At 41.3% G+C, this 24,475-nt stretch overlaps 1 protein-coding gene across 1 annotated transcript in view; it reads left to right on the plus strand.

Annotated features, from left to right (window-relative positions):
• The first annotated feature begins 248 nt into the window (after positions 1-248).
• The window catches only part of LOC130908489 (cadherin-6-like), a 220,023-nt gene continuing 195,796 nt past the window's right edge, over positions 249-24,475 (plus strand). Inside the window, exon 1 of the mRNA XM_057823949.1 lies at positions 249-345. The gene's annotated coding sequence lies outside the window, so the exon portion shown is untranslated. The remainder of the gene's footprint in view (positions 346-24,475) is intronic.

Raw genomic sequence — 24,475 nt, forward strand, 5'->3', positions numbered from 1 at the left:
AGAAAATGGAAGAACAAACAGATGGCAGATAAATTAAGAAGCCGCCTCCCTACTTGCGCATTAGCATTCCCGACTGTCAAGTTGATATTTCCCGTTAAGCGAGAAACAAAATGGGGAAAAAAATAAAATATCTCTCTTTTCTTGTAAGCATTTACAAGAACTCCGCGAATCCATTAAATTTATGCTTTTTTTTTTTCCCCAGAGACAACTGAAAGCTCTCAGGGAGCACAAATGCCGCAGGAGGTCGTACGTCCCAATTAATCCTGATTGGTCGCTCACCTAATGGACACCGACAACACCTTGCCAGGTGGAATCACGTGTCCCCAGAGGACGACGATGCCCGGGGTGAGTCATACGTCCGCTCTTTTGACAAGAGCATTTGATCATGCACACACTGCTATGAATAATGTGGGATCCTGAAGTCATGAGAACGGACAGGACATCATCCACCGTGCCGCTTCCTTCACGTCAAAGTCCAAAAATTATGTTAATAAGGACGAATGCAGGTGGATGTCGGGGTTGTATGTCCGAACATATACATATACAGTATGTCTCTGTTGAAAAAGGGTGTGTCAGGGCAGGTTGTAGGCAGGCATGTATGAGGGGGCATTCAGAAATGTGTAGGGAGCATCATATGTGGGGCACAGCGAGGCAGTGGTGAGCAATCCCCCCCAAAAATGACCACCTATCTGTCATGAAAAGTCAGAAATAGCGCTTTAAACTATATAAAATCAAACCAAAATACAATTTTCCTCTTTTGTTTTTTTCAGCCATCTGTATTCAAAATCAAAATTGGGACATCCCATGTTAATAGTCAATTCATCTCTGCTCATCAACTTCCATCTCTCCTTCACCTCTACCTGCACTCTGCTGCTCCATTTTGTCTGCACAGAAATATATCAATGTAACTTTTATGCAAAATAATCAGTGTTTCTCAACTGGTAATTTGTGACCTAAAAGTGGTTTATGTTGCCTAGGTGGGTTACCTAGCTTACCTCTCTCATTCCTCCTTACCGCGAGCAAATACATTTTTAATATCCATTTGCAAGAGTAATGCTGTTTGAGTCAAATACAAATAAAAATAATACATCTAGTTACAGATTACAGGGACTGCAGTAACAAATAAAATGCTTGTAAAACTGCTGGAAATTATCATGAAAACATACAAAATTATTAGAGGTTATACCTCAAAGAGAGGCAATTCATTCATACAGATTGATTCATTTTGGTCATACAAACAAATAGCAATAAATGGCATCAGTATTGATGCAGCTCAAATACGACATATTATATTAACACAATATTAGACAAAGCTCTTGAGTGAGAGCCCCTCACTCAAATTGCATTTGATTGTCATTGTATTCAGAGCCAGTAGGCTAAAACAGTGTTTTTCAAACTTTTCTGAGTCACGGCACGTTTTTACATTGGAAAAAATCTCACGGCACACCAAACACCAAAAATGTTTCAAAATTACTTTCTGTGCAGTATATTTAATGGTAAAATAATTTCTAAATATTTATTCTTACTCAGTGCGAAACTTGAGCCGACTTAGATGAACACATAGCCGATATCCTGGCAGGAATCTTCTTAAACAGCGGCCAGTTTGTTTTTAATTTTTTATAACAGTTAGGTTTGAAAAGCTCAGAATTCTCAGACCTGGGGACTTTAGCAATGTCTTTAACCGTATCAGAGCCAAGCATCTCACTGAAATTGGATTTAGCAACAAGTTCAACAGCAAGGTAACTGGCTTTGAGGGCTTTCTCATTAACCTTTTTTTTTTTTTTTTCCTCAAAAAAGTTGCCTGTTTCTCTGTTCTCACAAAGGCGACGGGTGTTTCGTTTGGAGATGACGTTTAAGCTTACTTGGCACCATGGCGCTGTTGGATACCTGCTCATATTGCGTTCAATAACTGCTTGGATTTCTAGCCATCAGCCACCCTGTTGTCTTCAACGGTGTGTTGGAATCAGTGTTGGGCACGTTACTTTAAAAAAGTAATTAGCTATAGTTACTCACTACTTCTTCCAAAAAGTAACTGAGTTAGTAACTGAATTACTCTATAGAAAAGTAACTAGTTACCAGAGAAAGTAACTATTTCCGTTACTTTAAAAAGAAGCTGTTGTATGTCAAAGAATTTGAAATTTTCTGAGCAGTATTCGAGTCAGTTGAATAGAGAAGAACAGACAGGTAGACATGTTATAGAACCTTGTAATATTTATTGCACCTCACCAGCAACAGATTTATCCTACACTTGAAGTGCAACAAAAATAAACAGATTTGAATTGCTTACCACAGATGTCGACAAAAGCTTTGCCCCGGGACATAAATTACACTTTACATGCAGGTTCTTTCCTTTAATTTCGACCAAATTGAAATAGTGTTTATATCTCCACCTTGTAAAGGACAAATTTTCATCTGAATGCTCTGCCATCATATCCCTCTGCATCTGTTTTGCGTGTGTGTGTTTGCCGCATGCGCTGTTCCGGTTTGTGTGTGAAAACACCGGCTCTGAAGTATGTTTAAAAAAAAAAAAAAAAACTTTATTAACAACAAATACACGTGTGCTATTAGGCTCAAGCGTTTACGTCACAGAATGGGGATCACGTGATATATCGGGCACAAACCTGTAAGGCAGGTGGAAAGATGTTATTTGCACCCGCCATCGACTGTATGATTAGCACATGCTAATATTGATTCTGCATTCATGTGTTGTTGGAGTAATCGAAAAAATGACTTTCTATTTTATGGTGTCTATAAAACACGCCAAACAGTCACTCAACTTGTGATGTATACTTGAAGCATTAAAATAGTCAACTCCTATTTGTAGCAACCATGTTTTTATCCCCACCTTGCGACTTTACAGCACATCAGAATGATTTTCCAACTTGGGAACTCAGATCTCCCGAAACACATGAACACAGCATGTCTCCTGAAGGTGCTTCGCGGAAGTGTCAACTCATGACCATCACAGCCAAAGTTCTGTGCATAAATTACCATATTAAGGAGCCATGTACAGATTTTGTACAGTGGGGCAAATAAGTATTTAGTCAACCACTAATTGTGCACGTTCTCCCAATTGAAAATATTAGAGAGGCCTGTAATTGTCAACATGGGTAAACCTCAACCATGAGAGATGGAATGTGGAGAAAAAAAAAATAGAAAATCACATTGTTTGATTTTTAAGGAATGTATTTGCAAATCATGGTGGAAAATGAGTATTTGGTCAATACCAAAAGTTCCTCGCAATACTTTGTTATGTACCCTTTTTAGGCAAAAACGGAGGCCAAACATTTTCTGTAACTCTTCACAAGCTTTTCACACACTGTTGCTGGTATTTTGGCCCATTCCTCCATGCAGATCTCCTCTAGAGCAGTGATGTTTTGGGGCTGTCATTGGGCAACACGGACTTTCAATTCCCTCCGCAGATTTTCTATGGGGTTGAGATCTGGAGACTGGCTAGGCCACTCCAGGACCTTGAAATGCTTCTTACGAAGCCACTCCTTTGTTCCCCTGGCTGTGTGTTTGGGATCATTGTCATGCTGAAAGACCCAGCCACGTCTCATCTTCAATGCCCTTGCTGATGGAAGGAGATTTTCACTCAAAATATCTCGATACATGGCCCCATTCATTGTTTCCTTTACACAAAACAGTCGTCCTGGTCCCTTTGCAGAAAAACAGCCCCAAAGCATGATATTTCCACCCCCATGCTTCACAGTGGGTATGGCGGTCTTCGGATGCAATTCAGTATTCTTTCTCCTCCAAACACGAGAACCTGTGTTTCTACCAAAAAGTTCTATTTTGGTTTCATCTGACCATAACACATTCTCCCAGTCTCTTTTGGATCATCCAAATGCTCTCTAGCGAACCGCAGACGGGCCTGGACGTGTACTTTCTTCAGCAGGGGGACACGTCTGGCAGTGCATTGTGTTACTGATAGTAGCCTTTGTTACTGTGGTCCCAGCTCTTTGTAAGTCATTCACTAGGTCCCCCCGTGTGATTCTGGGATTTTTGCTCACCGTTCTTGTTATCATTTTGACGCCACGGGTGAGATCTTGCATGGGGCCCCAGATCGAGGGAGACGATCAGTGGTGTTGTATGTCTTCCATTTTCTAACAATTGCTCCCACAGTTGATTTCTTTACACCAAGCGTTTTACCTATTGCAGATTCTGTCTTCCGAACCTGGTGCAGGTCTACAATTTTGTCTCTGGTGTCCTTCGACAGCTCTTTGGTCTTGGCCATAGTGGAGTTTGGAGTGTGACTGACTGAGTTTTTGTACAGGTGTATTTTATACCGATAATGAGTTGAAACAGGTGCCATTAATACAGGTAACGAGTGGAGCCTCGTTAGACCTCGTTAGAAGAAGTTAGAACACTTTGACAGCCAGAAATCTTGCTTGTTTGTAGGAAACCAAATACTTGTTTTCCACTCTAATTTGGAAATAAATTCTTTAAAAAATCAAACAATGTGATTTTCTGTTTTTTTTTCCACATTCTGTCTCTCATGGTTGAGGTTTACCCATGTTGACAATTACAGGCCTCTCTAATCTTTCCAAGTGGGAGAACTTGCGCAATTGGTGGTTGACTAAATACTTATTTGCCCCACTGTATACTGAGTGATTGTACTGTATATTGAGTGCGGATTAATCTGTCAATTTGTAATATATTTAATTTTGTTAGTGTATTAAAAATGTGCTCTCTCAACTTCTAAAATTTTGATTTGAGGCGGCAAGACATTTATTTGAGGGAGCACTGCCCCCTCTTGCTCCTGCGTAGAGCTGGCCCCACAGGTGTGACTTGTGGGGACCTGACATGTAATTAAAAATAGGAGCAGACGGTATAGATTGAGATTCATATATTATAGTCCACATTTGTGTTGGTAAATGTGTGTGAAATTTCAATTTTACATGGCCTGAAAATGTCTAAAAAACTCTCCCACTTCAAATGGATTGGACGTCTAACGCCGTCAATGGCAGCCATTGTGTTAAACAGGGTTGTGTAGAGTTTAGATGACATTAGCTTAGCCCTGTGCGGCTCCACAAGTAGGTCCAAATATTCCAAACAGCTTTCAACATGACACGGCGCGTCAAGCGGCGAGCGTTTCCCTCAAGAGTGTGTTTCGTTAAGTGACATTTTCACCTCTCTTCTGCCCTCAGCCGAGCGTATGGCTACTCGACTTTGGCAGCGAGCTAAACCAACAAAGAAAAATGGAGGCCCAAACTCCTTCCTCTCATTTATTTCTTCGCGTGAACGTGTGCGCGTGTGTGTGTGTGTGGTAAAACTGAAACATACATAAAACACAAATGTTATACACAAAATAAAAGGTTCTATACAATAACATGTTTATGTAAATAACAGAAAACTGGCTCCATTATGAGCAAATGAAATGAAGTGGCTACTTTAGCTTAGCACAAAAACGTGTGGGTTCGCGCCACATAAATAACAACAAAATAACAGAATAGACACACCAAAATTACATCTAACCCATTGTTAAAACGTACAAACTTACAGATTTTGTTTTGTCAAGGGTTCCCAACGATGTATGGTGCAGAGGAGGTGTGTAACGTCTTAACACCTCAAGGCCTCTTTTCCAACTGAAATAAAAAGTTCTTTCTGCCTGCTGCTTACAGCAAGTCGCCACTAGGGGAAGCCGAGCGCAAACAGCAATACCAAAGAAAAACTTAAGATTCTGAGTTAGAATAGCGACATCCTGTGGACGGATGAACAATGTACAATCTTAGAAAGAAATTAAACCCAAAAAGTAGTCAACATAAGACCAGAGGACATAACACTCCCCGCCTGACATCTGCAAGATGTCAGCTCTTAACTAATGAACGATACACAACAATAACTCGTTTTACATGCTATCCTTAGACATCAAAAGCACAACTTCACGAATTGGGCGAATGTAAAACCTATTCTCGCCGTTTCGGAAAATCTTAACCTCAACTTTTCTGACATTACCGTCCTCACTTGGGAAAGATTTTGTGATCAGTCCGAGTGGCCAATTATTCCTATGTTCCAGAGACTCCCTCATTAAAACAACGTCGCCCATTTGAAGGTTCGGCTTTTTTATTTTCCACTTGCGACGAACCTGCAAGCCTGCGATGTATTCTTTCTGCCAACGACTCCAGAAAACATTAGCTAAGTACTGCACGCGCTTCCATTGGGCTTTGAATAGGTCACTGGTCTGAAACTGCCCTGGTGGAATCGGTGGTGTGCCAACCTTTTGCGTGAGTAGCATCGCAGGAGTAAGAATGACTGGGTTTTCGGGATCTGTAGAAACGGCTGTTAGCGGACGGGCATTTACAATTGCGGTGACTTCAGCTAACAATGTTACGAGTACTTCATGTGTGAGCTTCCCATATGGATGTTCAAGGAGCATTGCATTGAGGATTTTTCGGGTGACGCCGATCATGCGTTCCCAGGAACCAGCCATATGGGATGCATGTGGAGGATTAAACTGCCATTTGCACGCACTGTCTTTCAAGAATGTGCCTATTTTGTCATTGTGACAGCCTAGTTTGTCTATTTGGAGCTCTTTGCAGGCACTCACAAAATTTGTCCCACAATCAGATCTCAAGAGTTTGGCACCACCTCGGATGGCAAAGAAACGACGCAGTGCATTAATGAATGACGATGTGTCCATTGACTCAATCACTTCAATATGAATTGCACGTGTACTCATGCAGGTGAATATGACTGCCCATCTTTTAGCATCTGCATTAGCACCACGCGTTTTTCTCACTGTAACGGACCAGGGACCGAACACATCAAGGCCTACATTTGTGAAAGGAGGGTCCGTGGACAGCCTGTCTTCAGGTAGCTCAGCCATGATCTGTTCAGGTTGCCTGCCCCTTAATTTGCGGCATGTGATGCACTTGAAAATCACACTGCTTACTGCTCTTTTTCCTCCCACAATCCAAAAGCCCCCTGCTCTGACTGCTCCCTCCGTGAAATGCCTTCCCTGGTGACATAATTTTTCGTGAAAGTGTCTTATTATGAGCTGAGCAAGATGATGCTTTCCAGGGACGAGTATGGGATTGGTTTCTTCTGCAGACAACTGTGCTTTCTTTAGTCGGCCTCCAACTTTAAGGAGCCCTTGCGTGTCAACAAATGGATTCAGTTTGCTGAGTGGACTTGAGTTTTTTAGAGCTGTGCCTTTTTCAATGCATCCAATATCTTCTGCGAAGACCTCTCTTTGAACGGTGCGAATGATCGTGGTCTTGGCTAGTTGCAGTGACTTTTCAGTTAAATGTTTGTTGCAGTTGTGCCAGCCACGACAGGAAACCTCAGAGTTGTTCTTGAATGATTGAGCTATATGTTGGAGTTTTGCAATAGCCTTTTGCAGCACCTTCCAACTTGAAAACCTTTCAAATCTGGCACTATTAAACTGGGCTTTTGATAGGGTGGTAGTGCAAGTTGTTACCTCAGGACGCAACTCACAGTCAGTCTCTGGGTCTATGAGATCGAAGGTTTGACTTCGAACTTGACTTTGGTCCAACCTGGAGAGGAAAGCTGGGCCTCTGAGCCAGGTGGAGCTGGAGAGCTGCTCAGCGGGCAACGCTCGTGTGGCATGGTCTGCCGGATTTAAGTGTGTGGGCACGTAATGCCACTGGTGAGTTTGTGCAAAGCGCCTGATGCGTTCGACTCTGTTGTGCACATAAACGTGAAAGCGTCTCTTGGTGTTTGAGATGTACCCAAGCACTACCTTTGAGTCTGTGTAAAGATTCACCTGATCGACTGTGACATCCAGCTCCTCTAGAACCAACTCTGCTACTTCCACGGCCAGGACTGCTGCACAGAGTTCAAGTCGGGGTATGGTGATGTCTGGTTTAGGAGCTAAACGTGCTTTGCCGAGGAGGAATCCCACTTCGCTGTGTCCGTCCTCATTTGTGAGTTTGAGGTATGCTACCGCACCTACGGCTTTTGTGGAAGCATCACAAAAAACGTCAATCTCTATTCTTTGGGCTGCAGACAGCGGTATTGAAGTGTACATTCTGGGAATTTCAAGATGTTGTAGGTGTCCGAGGGAACTTTTCCACTTTTGCCACTGTTCTAATTTGTCTTTTGGCAGTTCAGTGTCCCACTCTGAAACATTTGTGGAAATGTCTCTGAGTATGGTTCTACCCCCTACGATTACTGGAATAGCAAAACCAAGTGGGTCGAACACACTGTTGATAACTGACAGAACTCCCCTTTTTGTGAACGGCCTTTCATTTACTCTTACTTGGAACTTGAATTGGTCAGTCAACAGCTCCCATCCTAAGCCCAAACTGCGCTGCATTGGTGGGGTAGTCTGCCCAATGTCAAGACCTTGCATGCCTACAGCACGATCTTCGGTTGGAAAGGCTCCTGTTATGAGAGGACAATTGGATGAGATTTTGTGCAGGCGTATGTTACACTGAGCCAGCATCTTCTGTGCCCTACTAAGAACATCAATGGCCTGCTCTATGGAAGAGAATGATTTTAGCCCATCATCTACATAGAAGTGCCGTTCAATGAATTCTTTTGCGTCACTGCCAAATTCCATTTCTCCTTCTATGGCTGTTCTTTTCAGTCCAAAGATGGCGACTGATGGGGAAGGACAATTACCAAACACATGGACAGTCATCCTAAATTCTTGCACTTTTCCATCAAGGTCATGATTTTGGAACCACAAGAAACGAAGGTAGTTACGGTGGTCTTCTCGGACTACAAAGTTGTGAAACATATGCTCCACATCTGCCATGACGGCGTATGGGTCGGACCTAAACCGCATCAGAACTCCTACGAGAGTGTTGTTAAGATCTGGTCCCTTGAGGAGCACGTCATTGAGAGAAACATTGTCAAGTTGAGCACTCGAATCAAAGACTACCCTAATTTTTTCTGGCTTTTGCGGGTGGTAAACGCCAAAACTAGGGAGATACCAGCACTCTTGATCTGGCGCCAGTGCGGGCGCTGGTTCGGCATGGCCCTTGCTGAATATTTTCTCCATAAACTCAGCGTAATGCGCTCTCATTTCAGGTTTTCTTCTCAGCGTTTTGCGGAGCGACATTAAACGATTGTAGGCCTGCTCCCGATTGTCAGGTAGGCGCCGCCTAGGTGAGCGGAATGGAAGTGGAGCTACCCAGTTATTCGCCTCATCTTTAGCAAAGTTGTTGTGCATAATGTCTAGGAACAACGCATCTTCTGCCGAAAGTGCAACTTTGTCGTCATTTGTTGTTTGTTGGAAAATATGTTGTCCTAGTTCCGCTTGTGTGTTTAGTGGATCGTTTTTGGTGTATTTCTCTTTGATAACGATTGTGTTTTCGCAAGGACTGAGGAACGTGGGACGTCCACTGTTTAGAACGTTCGTCTTAAATGAGTTCAATGTGGGTTTATGAGCTCCAGAGAGACAGACATCACCTATGACAACCCATCCTAAATCGAGACGCTGGGCATGAGGTGCATTGTTTGGCCCATTTACCTGACCACGAACTTTATGAGCCTGAATGATGTCCCTTCCCAGGAGCAGAAGAATGTCTGCCGATGGGTCGAGAGGAGGAATCTGTGAAGCGATTGATCGCAAATGAGGGTGAGCTGCTGCTACCTCAGGGCTGGGAATTTCGTCTCTATTATCTGGAATCTGATCACATTCTGTTATTGTAGGCAGCATCATGGAGACCTTACCATCTACATCTTCTACAATAAAGCCATCAGCTTTGCGACCTCGTGTCTCTGATAAACCTGCACATGTTCTCATGGTGTATGGGAATATGGTACCTTGCACATTAAACATGTCAAAAAACGCAGATCTGGCTAAGGATGAATTGCTCTGATCATCCAACATGGCATATACCCTCTTTTTCTTTTCTGGAGAAGTTCGGCGATATACATTAACTAAACAGATCTTTGAGCATGATTTTCCTTTTACGCCTTGCCCACATACTTCTGTGCAACTGGCTGTGTTCACAGGATTTGGGCCCTCAGACTCCCCGCCGTGACTCTGGGTTGGGGGATTAAAGTCTTGAGGTGTCCATGGAGGTGGACCGACATGCATGGCAGACACATGAGCATCGCTATCACATTCTGAGCATTGGATAATAGCTTTACAGTCTCGAGCCCTGTGATTTGTGGACGCACAACATTTAAAACAAATGGCGTGCTCTTTGAGAATGTTCTTTCTTTCGTCTAGTGTTTTCATTCTAAACCCCCTGCATTTGACGAGTGAATGTGGTTTTTGGTGGATAGGACATTGTTTGTCTGGATCGAGTGCTGTCAATTTAGCCGGACTGATCTCTATTTTATTCACCGCCAATGGAACTCTGTATTTGTCTCGTCTTACTGATGTCTTATCAACCCTTGGATTTATTACGTTTGAACACTGTAACATAAAGCTAGGGTCTGTTCTCATTTCAGCGTAGTCATTTACGAACCGCACAAAATACGAAAAAGGTGGATAGACTGCACCGTTTTCCCTTTTGTATTTGGTACCTTGTGTAACCCATGACTCCTGGAGTCCATATGGGAGTTTTTCAACTATCGGGTTTATGCCCCTTGGTGTGTCGAGAAAGCTAAGACCCGGCAAATAACTTTCACTTTTGGCATACGATAGCTCTAACAGAAGATCAGCAAGCTCCTGCAGTAAGTGAGTGTCTTTGTTGGAGATTCTTGGAAAAGTCTGCAACCGTTGGAAGAGTGAGGATTCAATTACCTCTGGAGAGCCATAAGTCTTGTCTAGCCGCTGCCACAGACGTTGGAGACCTGCCTGTGGATTACTCACGTGGACCGCCCTGATCCTCTGAGCGTGTTGAAGAGACTCCCCGCCGAGCCACTTGGTGAGAAGGTCGAGCTCTTCGCTGGGCTTGAGATTGAGGCCTTCCGTCGCGTTGCAGAACATGGACTTCCAGGACAGGTAGGACTCTGGCCGGTTGTCGAAAACCTTGAACCCCGATGTCAGCAGATCACGCCGTGCTAGATAGGCTGCTAAATTGGACAGTTCACTTTGTGGGGTTGCTGAAGGTGTAGGCTGGTGTGAGATGTCCGTTCTCGCACGATGAGATTGGAGATGCTCTTCGTCAGCGATGTCGATGTGACGCACATGTGGAAAAGCACCAGCTGATTTTGGGCTATTTTCTGGTTGTTGAGAGTCATTGTGCCTAACCAGGTGCTCAGTGTTTGGCGTTTGTGTGCCATCTGCTTGCACACGCTGGTCGTCAAAGTGAGCATGCACATACTCTTGTGCACGCCTGATGGAGGGGGGTGTCTTGGAAAATACCCCTTGCTCGCTGAGGTCGACTTTGGCGCGCTCCTCTTCTTCGAAAGTCGCCTCCCAAACTTTAGCTGCGGCGAGCGCTGCTTCTGCTTCACCTTCCGTCTTCAGAGCGTGTAGTGTTGCCTCGATGCGTGCCTTCTCGACCTCCATGTCGATTTGGCGTTTGGCGTACCGTGCTCTGGCGTAGGCAGCTTCGGCGTCTGCTCGTGCTTGTGCAGCAGCTTGACTCGTTCTGGACCGGCGTGAAGAATGAGAATGACTGGCCTCCGACCTGGTGACCACTTGGCTGATAGGTGGTGAAACTTCTTGTTGAGACATCTTGGGTGCTTGATGTGTTGAAAATCTTTTTACTCTTCTGCCCTCAGCCGAGCGTATGGCTACTCGACTTTGGCAGCGAGCTAAACCAACAAAGAAAAATGGAGGCCCAAACTCCTTCCTCTCATTTATTTCTTCGCGTGAACGTGTGCGCGTGTGTGTGTGTGTGGTAAAACTGAAACATACATAAAACACAAATGTTATACACAAAATAAAAGGTTCTATACAATAACATGTTTATGTAAATAACAGAAAACTGGCTCCATTATGAGCAAATGAAATGAAGTGGCTACTTTAGCTTAGCACAAAAACGTGTGGGTTCGCGCCACATAAATAACAACAAAATAACAGAATAGACACACCAAAATTACATCTAACCCATTGTTAAAACGTACAAACTTACAGATTTTGTTTTGTCAAGGGTTCCCAACGATGTATGGTGCAGAGGAGGTGTGTAACGTCTTAACACCTCAAGGCCTCTTTTCCAACTGAAATAAAAAGTTCTTTCTGCCTGCTGCTTACAGCAAGTCGCCACTAGGGGAAGCCGAGCGCAAACAGCAATACCAAAGAAAAACTTAAGATTCTGAGTTAGAATAGCGACATCCTGTGGACGGATGAACAATGTACAATCTTAGAAAGAAATTAAACCCAAAAAGTAGTCAACATAAGACCAGAGGACATAACAACCTCATTAACACGTCCAGGCAGCCTCCATGTGGTTTGCTGACATGTGGACATAACAGCCATCACACGTATAAACTGGAACGGCGAAACGTGTTGTCCTTGCTGGAATCGGCCGGGTGTGTGCGCGTTATGTGTGGCCGCTGGAGTCACTCATTCAAATCAAATGTGTGTGTGTTTGTGGGGTACCATAATGACAATATGTTTGCAGTAGGGAGCAAATGAATGAGTGTGCCCGTACGGTTGTTTGCATGCTCTTTGTTTACGCAAATAAGGCCTGATGTTGCACAGCAGATGTACAGCGTTGGCTGCCAAACCCGAGCGCTGCCCGCAACTCAACCGCTACATCACAATGAAAGGGCCTTTTAATGATTAGTCGTCATGACTACTACACGCCCCCTAGTTATAGAAGACAGTGAGGGTTTATTGTTAGATGCTCTTATTAAATATTGCTACCAAATGTCATATGCTGGTGATCCTTAACTAGAAGATTGAACCTAAAATGAAGCACTATGAGGTCGATCAAGCATAAAACCATATTTTGTAATTAGGGGGTTGACAATATATCAAAATGGTGATATATCGTGATACATTGGATCCCAAAAGGTTATCGTTATGCTACTGCTAAGAATCGAGATATCGTTTTAAAAAGGTGTCAATGTTTAAAAAAAAAAAAAAAAACTAACAAAAAAAAAGGCTATTGGCTAACTTAGATAGCAAAAGTCAGCTAGCTTAAATGCTATAAAATGCTAACACTTTTTTACAATGCTCTTAAAAAATGGCTCAGACACATATTCCCACAAAAAAATTGCTAAGTATACCTGTTCTACCTTTGGCGATGTGTGTTAGATTCTATTATTGACGTTCTTGTATTGAAATGCATGCCCTTTAGTTGGTGGCGCTTTCACGCTCAAGTGGGGGCGCACTCGCGCTTGTTTACGCGAAGAAGAGCGCTTGCACGCGAAAAAGAGCGCTCACGCCAGAAGAAGACAGACGGCTACGAAACATCTAGTGAGTGGGCGAGTTAGAGAGAGAGAAAAATACAGCCGCGAACCTACGTTCATTGTTGGTGCTTGTAAAATACCTCTACAAAAGCAACGCCTGTATGTATAATTTTTTCTGTTGTTGTTGTTTATTTTCTACTCGCGATAGGACATTTAGAGACAGTTGTGCAGTTGTTTGAAGGATGCTAATGCTAGCGAGCGCATGCTAACTATTTGTGTTATTGTTGTATTAGAAGCTAATTGTCATTTGTTTACGTTGATGCGGACATGTTTGTTATAGGGGACGAAGTTGATTTGTATTATTTCAATTTTTTTAGTTTCACTCTTCAAGTGATGGTGTTATAAAGACGGCCAAATAAAGTCAGCAAATTACACGGACATCCAGCATCGTCATTTAAGAGTTTAGCTCGCTGTATAGCCAGGACCGAGCCGTAGCATCCTGGTGAGGGCAGTATAATACCTTTAAACTAAATTACGAATGCATTCAAAAAAAATTATTATCTCAAACAAAAACTTAGCTTACGTTGGTCTTAACAGGGAGCAGATGGATTCAGCCATGTGAAATGAGGCGGACTAGAGGGCCGTGTATCCACCCAAATCAATAAAAATAAATGCAAACACTTTCAAAACAAACCATTACAGCGCCAATTTAATTAAACGTCGTTGCCTGGCATTGGATGCCAATGACGGCCATAGACGTTCAATCAGTTTGAAGTGTTGAAATGGATTGGACGTCTACTATTGATAAACTCATTCCAATTCGCAGCAGAAGCTTGTTTTTCTGTTTATTAGTTGTTTGTAGAATATCCTAGAATGATTTCCTGACCAATGTATTGATAATCGTTGTCTCGCCATATCGTCAGATCATCATTATCGTGAGCTTTGAATCGCAAATCGTATCGTATCGTGAGGTAACAAGAGGTTCCCACTCCTATTTGTAATGGTGACTATACTTATTTGGTAACAAGCTAGGTGCTAAAATGGACCCATACAAACCAAAATGTGCTTCTGGAAATGCTAACTAGTTTCATAAGAGCACAAATTGACTTGAAAATTATACTTAAAAAATACCATTATAGCAAATTTAACATATATAGAACCACAGTTGTTTTTGGCAGCCCTTTTAATTTTCGTCTTAGTCTTTTGGTTGATAATACTTATTAGTCTAATGTTGCAACATTTGTTGGTAGTCTTCAGACTTCATAAATCCATGCTTACGGTCAAGCAGTCCAGTGCCAGAGGCAGCAAAGCAACCCCAAAACATCAGGGAACCTCCGCCATGTTTGACTGTGGGGACCGTGTTCTTTTCTTTGAAGGCTTCGTTTTTTTTCCCTGTCAACTCTATGTTGATACATTTTCCCAAAAAGCTCTAATTTTGTCTCATCTGACCAGAGAACATTCTTCCAAAACATTTTTGGTTTTCTCAGGTAAATTTTGGCGAACTCCAGCTTGGCTTTTTATGTCTCTGGGTCAGAAGTGGGGTCTTCCTGGGTATACTACCATAGAGTCCTTTTTCATTCAGACACTGACGGATAGTACGGGTTGACACTGTTGTACCCTCGGACTGCAGGACAGCTTGAACTTGTTTGGATGTTAGTCGAGGTTCTGTTCCCACCATTCGCACAGTCTTTCGTTGAAATCTATCGTCAATTTTTCTTTTCCGTCCACATCTTGAGAGGTTAGCCACAGTGCCATGGGCTTTACACTTATTGATGACACTGTGCACGGTAGACACAGGAACATTCAGGTCTTTGGAGATGGACTTGCTTCTCAAGTCCTCAGACAGTTCTTTGGTCACCTTTCTTTTCTCCATGCTCAATGTGGTGCACACAGGACAGAGGTTGAGTCAACTTTAATCCATTTTAACTGGCTGCAAGTGTGATTTAGTTATTGCCACCACCAATTATGTGCCACAGGTAAGTAACAGGAGCTGTTAATTACACAAATTAGAGAAGCATCACATGATTTTTCAAAGGGTGCCAATACTTTTGTCCGGCCCATTTTTGGAGTTTTTTTGTAAAATGATAATGATTAAATTTTTCTTTTCATTCTCTTTTTTATTTTTTCATTGCAAGCAAAATAAATGAAGATATTAGTACCAAAGCATTTGGACTGTGGACTGTGGTTTCTCATCATCGTTCTAGCCGGGACCGGTGTTCAAGGTCTCAGCTCAAAGATGTTTTTGTACGGAAAAATACCCAGGTTTGTGAGATGATGAGTTTCGTTTCTTAGTAAGTTTCGTTTCACGGTGGGCTTCGGCAGCGCCCTTTCAACAGTATAAATGTCCAGCCTCTATTGTACTTCTTCGTACTCTGGGTGATCACAGCTCCTGGCTGAATCACATCATTTTGTACCCGAGAGCTCGTGTTCATAAAGCCTTCGAAGCCTTCTAATCGAGCTATCGAGGTAACACTTGTCTTGGAGTTCATATTTGAGCTTCCCTGACACTAACACGAGTGGAAATGCAAAAATTCGAAATTAGGTGGCCCTGTTTTACAATAAAATTGTATCGAAACAGTTAACTATTAAAGCTTAATTCATTGACAGCCATTAACGGCGATAGACGATTCAATTCAGCTGGGGTCAGAAGGGCCAGTCAATTTTTTAAACACAATAGTGACTGTTGGTTACTAAGAAATTACTGTCATAAAGAAAACCCAATACTGACTGTTGGTTACTAAGAAATTACTATCAGAAAGGTTTCTAATATAGCTTTATTATACATGGAACCTTATTTGGTAACCAGGCGATTGCTGAGAAAAAAAAACCTAGAGACCTTATTGTTAGCTCTCAGTGATTATTTTCTTAAGGCAACAGTGGCCCTAACAGAGTAGAAAATTGCAGTTATTAAAAAAGATTGCGTACATGGAACCATATTTGCAACCAAATCATGTACACGCTTGAGAACGAGGCAGTAGATTTTACCGAGTCAATCAGCACTAATAAAAATGAATCATGTGCTCAAGATTGTATTTTTTTATTCCTGAGACCATTTGCTAAGATGATGTGTCAAAGTGTAGCCTCATTGCAGCCTTGAAGGTGTGTGAGGTTGGGGGAAGGCGGGATGTTGCGGTGAGGCGCGGTGACAAGGTCAAAGTCATCTACATGTGTCAGGGAAGTGGGGCGTTTGGAGAAAGCCTCGGCCGGCGACCACAAAGGAAACAGAGGATGGCATCAAACACGCGGCTCCCGGCCTCTGGGGGGGTCTCGGCTTGCCGCTCACCTTGGACGCAGCGTCAGTGTCAGCTGTCAGTGTCATGCCGAGCACCCCTGATGCTAATGGCTCCTCGCTGCTCAACCTCCCCCACCCCTTCCTATGAAGGGCTATGACAAGATTGATAAAAGTGTGGCGTATAATTTATCTGCCAGTGCTTTCAAATTAGGATTTTTTGGAAACACTTTACAATAAGGGTCCCTTAATTAACATTCGTTAATGCATTTTTAGACAATAACTAATGTTTAAGTAACATTACAATAATTAATATAATTGCTTATATAGCATTTATTAATATATTAATTAACATGAGTTAATGCATTAGCTAATGCATTAGTTAATGCATAACAAGACAGTAACTAATGAAACTAATAAAAATATATATAGGCCTATATAGGGTTAGGGTTTAGGGTTAAGGGTTAGGGTTTGACAACTTAACATTTATCATTTCTTAGTTAAGGGACACGTGCTACACTTTACAATAAGGGTCCAAAAAGCATTCAGTAATGGTTAATAAAGGTTAAGGGGGCAGGACTTAAGAATTTATAATTTCTTGGTAAAGGGACACATGTGCTACATTTTACAATAATACTCCTTTCCCACTGGCCAAAAAACCCATGTCAACCCACTAACAATCGGCTTTTGGTGGCAGTGGGAAAGGTGCAGCGACCCGCCTCGACCCGTGTCAATCAACCCGCCAAGCAACCCGCGTTAAAATCACCTCGGCTCTGATCGTCATGCAGTGTGAAAGCAAACCCCGGGTCAACAGTCAACACCCTAATCTACGTGGTGACGTAGGCTTTTACGTGATGCGTCATAACGTGCCAGTCGCCTCCCATTTAACACACCCCACAACCGTAGTTACGTCGATGCTCACAACAAAGCTAGTAGAAGGAGCCAGTAGCGCACCACATTGAACAACAACTCTTCTCCTCCTTCTGTGACTTACACAACACCTTTCAATTTCCAAACCAAAATTCACGTCGCCTACGTTGCCCCAGCACAAGCAGAGTGTTGATCCTTTACTGTATTTCGACCATTTTGAGGGCAGTAAAAAGCATGAAAACAGAGAACACAAATGGAAAGGTGGCTTCCATGTTGCTCTGCATTGTTTACTTCCTTGAACTGAATGAATTCGGTCGCACTTGTCGAAGTGTATCTTAGCGTGGTGATGTCACGTAACCTTACGCACGGCTGAGGAGTGTGGGGTTAGACGGGTGAAAAAAAAAAGACACGGCTTTTTTTTGTCAATGGGAAAGGTGCCAAATGCCAATTGCTAGTGGGTTGCATCGGTTTGGAAAAAACGCGCGTTGACCCACAAGTTTCAGTGGGAAAGGGGCATAAGGGTCCAAAAAACATTCAGTAATGGTTAATTATTTATTATAATTCATTTTATTCTCTGCGTTTTTTCGGCGCGCCGCACAGCCTGAACCATAGCACCAATCGGCACCGTTCAAGTATTGACACGACCGGAATTTTTAAGTTTAAGTATTTCTGATGAAGTACGTTCACATTAAATAATACCATACTTAAGGTTAGGTTAGCAGCACCCAAGGACTCACAGAGCAATGTTTCTCATTTATTTACTTATTGTAAAGTGTAGCACACGTATCCCTTAACTAAGAAATTATAAATGCTTAAGGTCCCCCCTCTTAACCTTTATTAACCATTACTAAATGCTTTTTGTACCCTTATTGTAAAGTGGAGCACATGTGTCATTTAACCAAGAAATTATAAATGCTTAAGTTAACAAACCCTAAACCCTAACCCTATATAGGCCTATATATTTTTTTAATTTTACCAAACTATTAGTAACTGTCTGGTTATGCATTAACTAATGCATTAACTAATGCATTAACTCATGTTAATTAATATATTAATAAATGTTAGATAAGCAATTATATTAATCATTGTAACGTTACTTAAACATTACTGTAATTTCCGAATATAACGCGTACTTTTTTTCCCCAAAATCAACTTGTAAAATCATTGTGCGCATTATAAACTGGTACGTGGATGGAGACAGAAATATATATATATATATATTTTATATAAACTGATTTTTTAAATTTTTTTATTGACACAGCCACATTGTGTTGAAGAAATGTATGCGGCGATCCGTTGCCGACCATTACGGTACGTGACGTCACCATTTTGTTTCGGTAATACTTCACTCTGATCGGCCGAATGATTTCGTCTGTGTTAAATTCTACTTTTTTCACTCTTCATAAAGCACAGAATTTAGTTTCTTGAACTCATTTGAGTCAACGTATATTGCAGCTCCATAACTCAGACCATAACAAATGTAACAACACAGACTTCCTATGTCCATCAACTATATCTGTCCCTCGGGAAACTCGAACCCAAATAACAATTGTTCCTATTGTTACTGTCGTGTCGACAGCGATGAGCTCTCTCGGATTTCCGACTTACGTTCTCACTTTCATTTTACCGTATCAATCCATGGAAGAAACATAGCATAGTATGCAAGTTATACACCAGCCTTTAAAAGAAAAGTCACATCTGTTTTGTTTTCTACTAGATTCTGGTAAGTTGGAGAAGTTGTCAAATCATATTATTACCGTAAATATTGTCAGTTTATGGTAATGTTTTGAACTACCAATGTGCTATGCTTGTGCTGTGTTTCACCAGTCAGTAAAATGAAATTTCTGTATCTGTACACGAGCTCTGTTTTCTTGTATCCTTCTGTTTATTGGTGCTAAAATTAGGGTGCTCGTTATAATCGGTTACAATAATTTTCCCTAGATTTTACAAGTAAATTTGGGGTGCGCATTATACACGGGTGCGCCTTATATTCAGGAAAATACGGTAGTTATGGTCTTAAAATCCATTAACTAATGCATTAACTCATGTTAATATATTAATAAATGTTAGATAAGGGATTAAATGAATTATTGTCATGTTACTTAAACATGAGTTATTGTCTAAAAATGCATTAACTAATGTTATTTAAGGGCCGCTTATTGTAAAGTGTTACCGATTTTTTTTTTTTTATCTATTATGTGTGCCTGTTTAGCCAACAAACTTGAATCCAGATGTGATCAAGATCCTGGTCCCTTTTTGTCTCTGCTTCTGGTAGAGATCTGCACTCTATCTCATGATTTATTTTCATAGCAACCAACAGAACACGTGGCCTAAACCGACAAAAATCCCAAGCCACATCCTTCAGGTTTTGGCTCACTCCAGAAGGAAGAGACATGAACGCCGGTTGAACTGACACAAACTCATCTTACAGTCATTATACATAACATGCTGTTTGGATCCAATTTGACCCTTTCTAACTTTAACAGCAATAAAAAAAGACCCGAAATGAGGCGATTTCAGAAACCAAAACCGAAATGTGTTAAATCAAATACTACAGTAATTGTTGGATTTAAATGTATGTTTTTAAGGTTCAAATTCAGAGCAGGATCTTGAAATGGTCCAGATCAATGTCTGTATTCCCCACCATAGAAACATGCACCTGTTGGTCTTCACAAGGTCATATCGAGGTCAGACAATTGACCCAAGCCGAACCTTGTACCATAATTTTAAACATGAAAACGACATTTGTTCACAGATAAGCCGCTGCTGTCATCATTGTATTATGGGATATTTACACCAAAAGATATTAACCGGTAACATTGTCATAACACCAAATCAACCACCATGACGCTTTGCAGCCAATTAGTTCATTGTGTGAAAGAATATTTTATTTATACTTATAAAACACAATCATTAACTGCTGTGAAACTATATTGGTTTGTAATGCTTGCTTGTGAGACTGTATCATAGCATAATACTTGGCCATGTTTGTGTGCTCCAAATATTCCTTTGAACATTCACAATGGGTATCTGTTGACCACCTTATCAGATATGACTCTTGTACTAGCTAGGACCAGCACTCAAGATCTCAACTCAAGATCTTTTTAATGGAAAATCCCCATGTTGTGCTCAGATAAGTTTCGTTTAATCGTAAGTCTTGGTAACGCCTTTTCAACAGAGACTTGCCTTGTATAGTTGTTCTGTACTTTTGCGGGATCACATTTGTACCCTGGATATATCCTGTTCATAAAGTCTTTGAAGCATGCAATCTTTGGCTTTTCTCCTGTTTGAGCTAATTGTTGAGACTTGTCTTGGTGTTCAAAAGTGAACTTCCCTGACACACTGCTTCAAGAAGCTTCATTTGGCCATCACTGCTCCCTTTGGGGAGTCAGTCAACCTCTGCTGCCACCTGCTGTCAACACTGTTGTTGTCCAACATGCCTCCGAGCATGCATTGCAGCGCTACAGATGTAAATAATAATCAAAATTCATGTTCAGTGCTTATTATTTATTTAGTTATTGTTCCAATTGTTTCTTCAATTGCTAGTTATGGTATTTGGCAACACTTTACGTACCAGTGGCGCCATACGACTGTCATAAGACCAGATGAACCACCGTAAAGCTTTGAACCAATTGGCTGCAAAGCTTCATTGCTTCAAGAAGCTTCATTTGGCCATCACTGCACCCTTTGGCGAGAGTCAACCTCTGCTGTCAACACTTTTGTTGTCAAACATGCATGCAGCGCTACAGATGTAAATAACAATCAAAATTCATGTTCTAATTATTTCTTCAGTTACTGTTCCAGTTGTTTCATTCATTGCTAGCAATGGTATTTGGTAACACTTTACACAGTGGTGCCATAAGACTGTCATTAGACAATCATAATTATGACATGGCAATGTCATGAGCATTAATCAGTGCTTATAGCAGATGTCATTTAGTGTTATCCGGAAAAACGTCTCACTTCTGAATTGATGTAAAATATCCAAGATATCAATATTGCTCATGATAGTGTCATTTCATAATTATGTCGGTTCTATGACGCCGCTGTCAAATAAAGTGTTACCTATTAACCCAAATAAATCAACAAATAAGCCGCACTGCACTATAAGCCGCAGGATTCAAAATGAAATAAGTAGCGGTTTATCGTCCAAAAATTACGGTATATCGATTGAAAATTAACACTCCGTTTTTTAATATCAAACTCCTTGATAGAAAATGAACAGTACAGTATGTACGGGTTAAGTCACTGCAAATCTTGAGAGTTAATCATTACTGACAACATTGCCTGAAGGGCAGAACCCCGACCAAGTCGAATGTTTATGTCCAATCTCAGTGGAAAGGAATCTTCTCTAATGAATCAACAACCAATTACATGTGCAAACTCGGATTAAAAAATCCTGACAATTTCAGAAGCCGGCGAGTTGACGTCCCGCTGCTCGCCATCACGAGGTGGAGAACATCAGGATAATTAGTTTGGAGGAAGAGCGGGAACAGCTCCTCGTCCTTCTCCAGAAACTTGAATCCAACGCGTGTTTAATAGCAGCGTGTTGTAGTTCGCTCACATTACTAGATTGGAAATGCGCTGGGTAAATAATGACACTATGGTAACACGTTACAATAAGGGTCCCTTAATTAACAGTAGATAATGCATTTTTAGACAATAAATAATGCTTAAGTAACAATCCAATAATTAAAATGATTGCTTATCTAACATTTATTAATATATTAATTAACATGAGTTAATGTATTAGCTAATGCATTAGTTAATGCGTTAGTTAATGCATAACCAGACAGTAACTAATGGTTTGGGGTTAGGGTTTTTTAACTTAGCATTTATAATTTCTCAGTTAAGGGACACATCTGCTACACTTTACAACAAGGGTCCAAAAAGCATTCAGTAATGGTTAATAAAGGTTAAGGGGAGGGACTTAAGCATTTATAATTTCTCAGTTAAGGGACACATGTGCTGCACTTTACAATAAGGGTCCAAAAACATTCAGTAATGGTTAATTTAGGTTAAGTAATAATTATCAGGTACGTTCATGTGAAATAATACCATACTTTAGGTTAGGTTAGCAGCACCCAAGGACTCACAGAGCAAGGTTTCTCATTTTAAAATAACAATCACTTACTCGTACCAGTATACATCAATAACTATTTTAACGCATTAATGTACAGTATATGTGAATTAATGTTAAGTAATGTACAGTATTATATATATTACCGTATTAGCCCGAATATAAGACCCTAAGATTGAAAAAGAGGGGGTCGTCTTATAATCAGGGCCGTCTTATATTCGGGCCAATACGGTATATATATTATAACCTAACCTTATGTATGGTATTACTTCACGTGAACGTACCTCATAAGTATTACTTAACCTTAATTAACCATTACTGAATGTTTTTTGGACCCTTATTGTAAAGTGTAGCACACGTATCCGTTAACTAAGAAATTATAAATGCTTAGGTTCCCCCCTCTTAACCTTTATTAACCATTACTGAATGCTTTTTGGCCCCTATTGTAAAGTGTAGCACATATGTCCCTTAATTAATAAATTATAAATGCTTAAGTCCCCCCCCTCCCCCTTAACCTTTATTAACCATTACTGAATGCTTTTTGGACCCTTATTGTAAAGTGTAGCACAAGTTAGCAAACCCTAACCCTTAACCCTAAACCCTAACCCTATATAGGCCTGTAGTATATTTTTTTAATTTTACCAAACTATTAGTTACTGTCTGGTTATGCATTAACTAATGCATTAACTAGTGCATTAACTCGTGTTAATTAATATATTAATAAATGTTAGATAAGCAATTATATCAATTATTGTAATGTTACTTAAACATTAGTAGAGATGTCCCGATCAATCGATCGGGTCCGATCACGTCATTTTCAAAGTATCGGAATCGGCGAAAAAACATCGGCCATGCCTTTTTTAATATACTGTATATATTTTAATTAAATCTTTTTCTAATTGTATTTAACGCTACATACATAATATGTTACGCTTATCCAGAGTCTTTAGTTTAGGCTTAAGGTAGGGTTATCAAAAATATCCCGATAACGGCGGCAATTAATTTATTAAAGAATGTGTCACGTTAACATATTTAATGCTTTTAATACATGCGCTGCACGATCCTCTCACTCATTGTCGCGTTCAATCTGTAATGGCACCGTTTTACCTATAAAGAGAGATAAAAGGCAGCGCAAAATGAGTAGAGTGAATTTTGGCAGCCTTTGGAGCCTTTCTTCAATTGGCTAAAACCTTGCAATCCCTCTCCCTATGATTAGAAATATCATGGGAAGCAATGTGGGGAAGCAAGGTGGCAATTTAATTTGTCTTAACACCTTAAGTTATTTCCCAAGGCAGAGAAGATCTATCCATTGGTAGCACGACGCTCAGTCACGGTTTTACTTCCCATCATGGTTCCACTTCCCATCATGCATTGGGGCATGGCCGCAGTATCATTTACTGAAAGCTCAACAAATACACTACATCAGGGGTTCTTAACCTTTCTGACCCTGAGGCCCATTTTTTTCAGTAGAGTGGCCCAGGGCCCATTAACACAGTATGTCTTCGTGCAAACTACTGTCCCAGCGATAGCGAACAAAAACCAACAGCAGCGCAGCATTCGTGACATCAGCGGACTCGTCAAGTTGCAAAGAGAAAAATTGGCTACTTTTTACTATTTCCATGAGTTGTTGCTGTATGTCTGAGGCCATGTCCGCGATACGGTGACTCATAGTGTCGTTTGAGTGGGATGGTCAGCAGCTTCTTTGCAGCAGCCTCTCCGATCATCTCACGGCACATATCAACAGCAGCAGGCAGAACCAACTCCTCCGCTATGGTGAATGGTTTCTTACTTTGTGCCACACGTCTGGCTACGAGGTAGCTAGCTTTCAGTGCACTTTTAGAGTTGCCAGTCAGTGACACGATCGATCTTTTCTGCATCTGCAGCCCATCTTCTTTTCTCTTGAAAAATTCCACCGGTTTTCCCACAAGCGTCGGATGCTTGGTCTCTAGGTGCCGCTGTAGTTTTGACTGCTTAAGTGCTTCGTTAGACAGCGTTAACCCACACTCCACACACTGGGCTCTCGGCACTGCCTCGCTACCTCCATTTACAAAGCCGTACTTAAAGTCGGGATTGTACTTGCGCAAAAATGTACTTTTTGGCGGGGGGTCGTCTTCATTTTTTTCGTT

Source organism: Corythoichthys intestinalis, chromosome 20 (assembly GCF_030265065.1).
Source record: "Corythoichthys intestinalis isolate RoL2023-P3 chromosome 20, ASM3026506v1, whole genome shotgun sequence".
NCBI lineage: Eukaryota > Metazoa > Chordata > Actinopteri > Syngnathiformes > Syngnathidae > Corythoichthys > Corythoichthys intestinalis.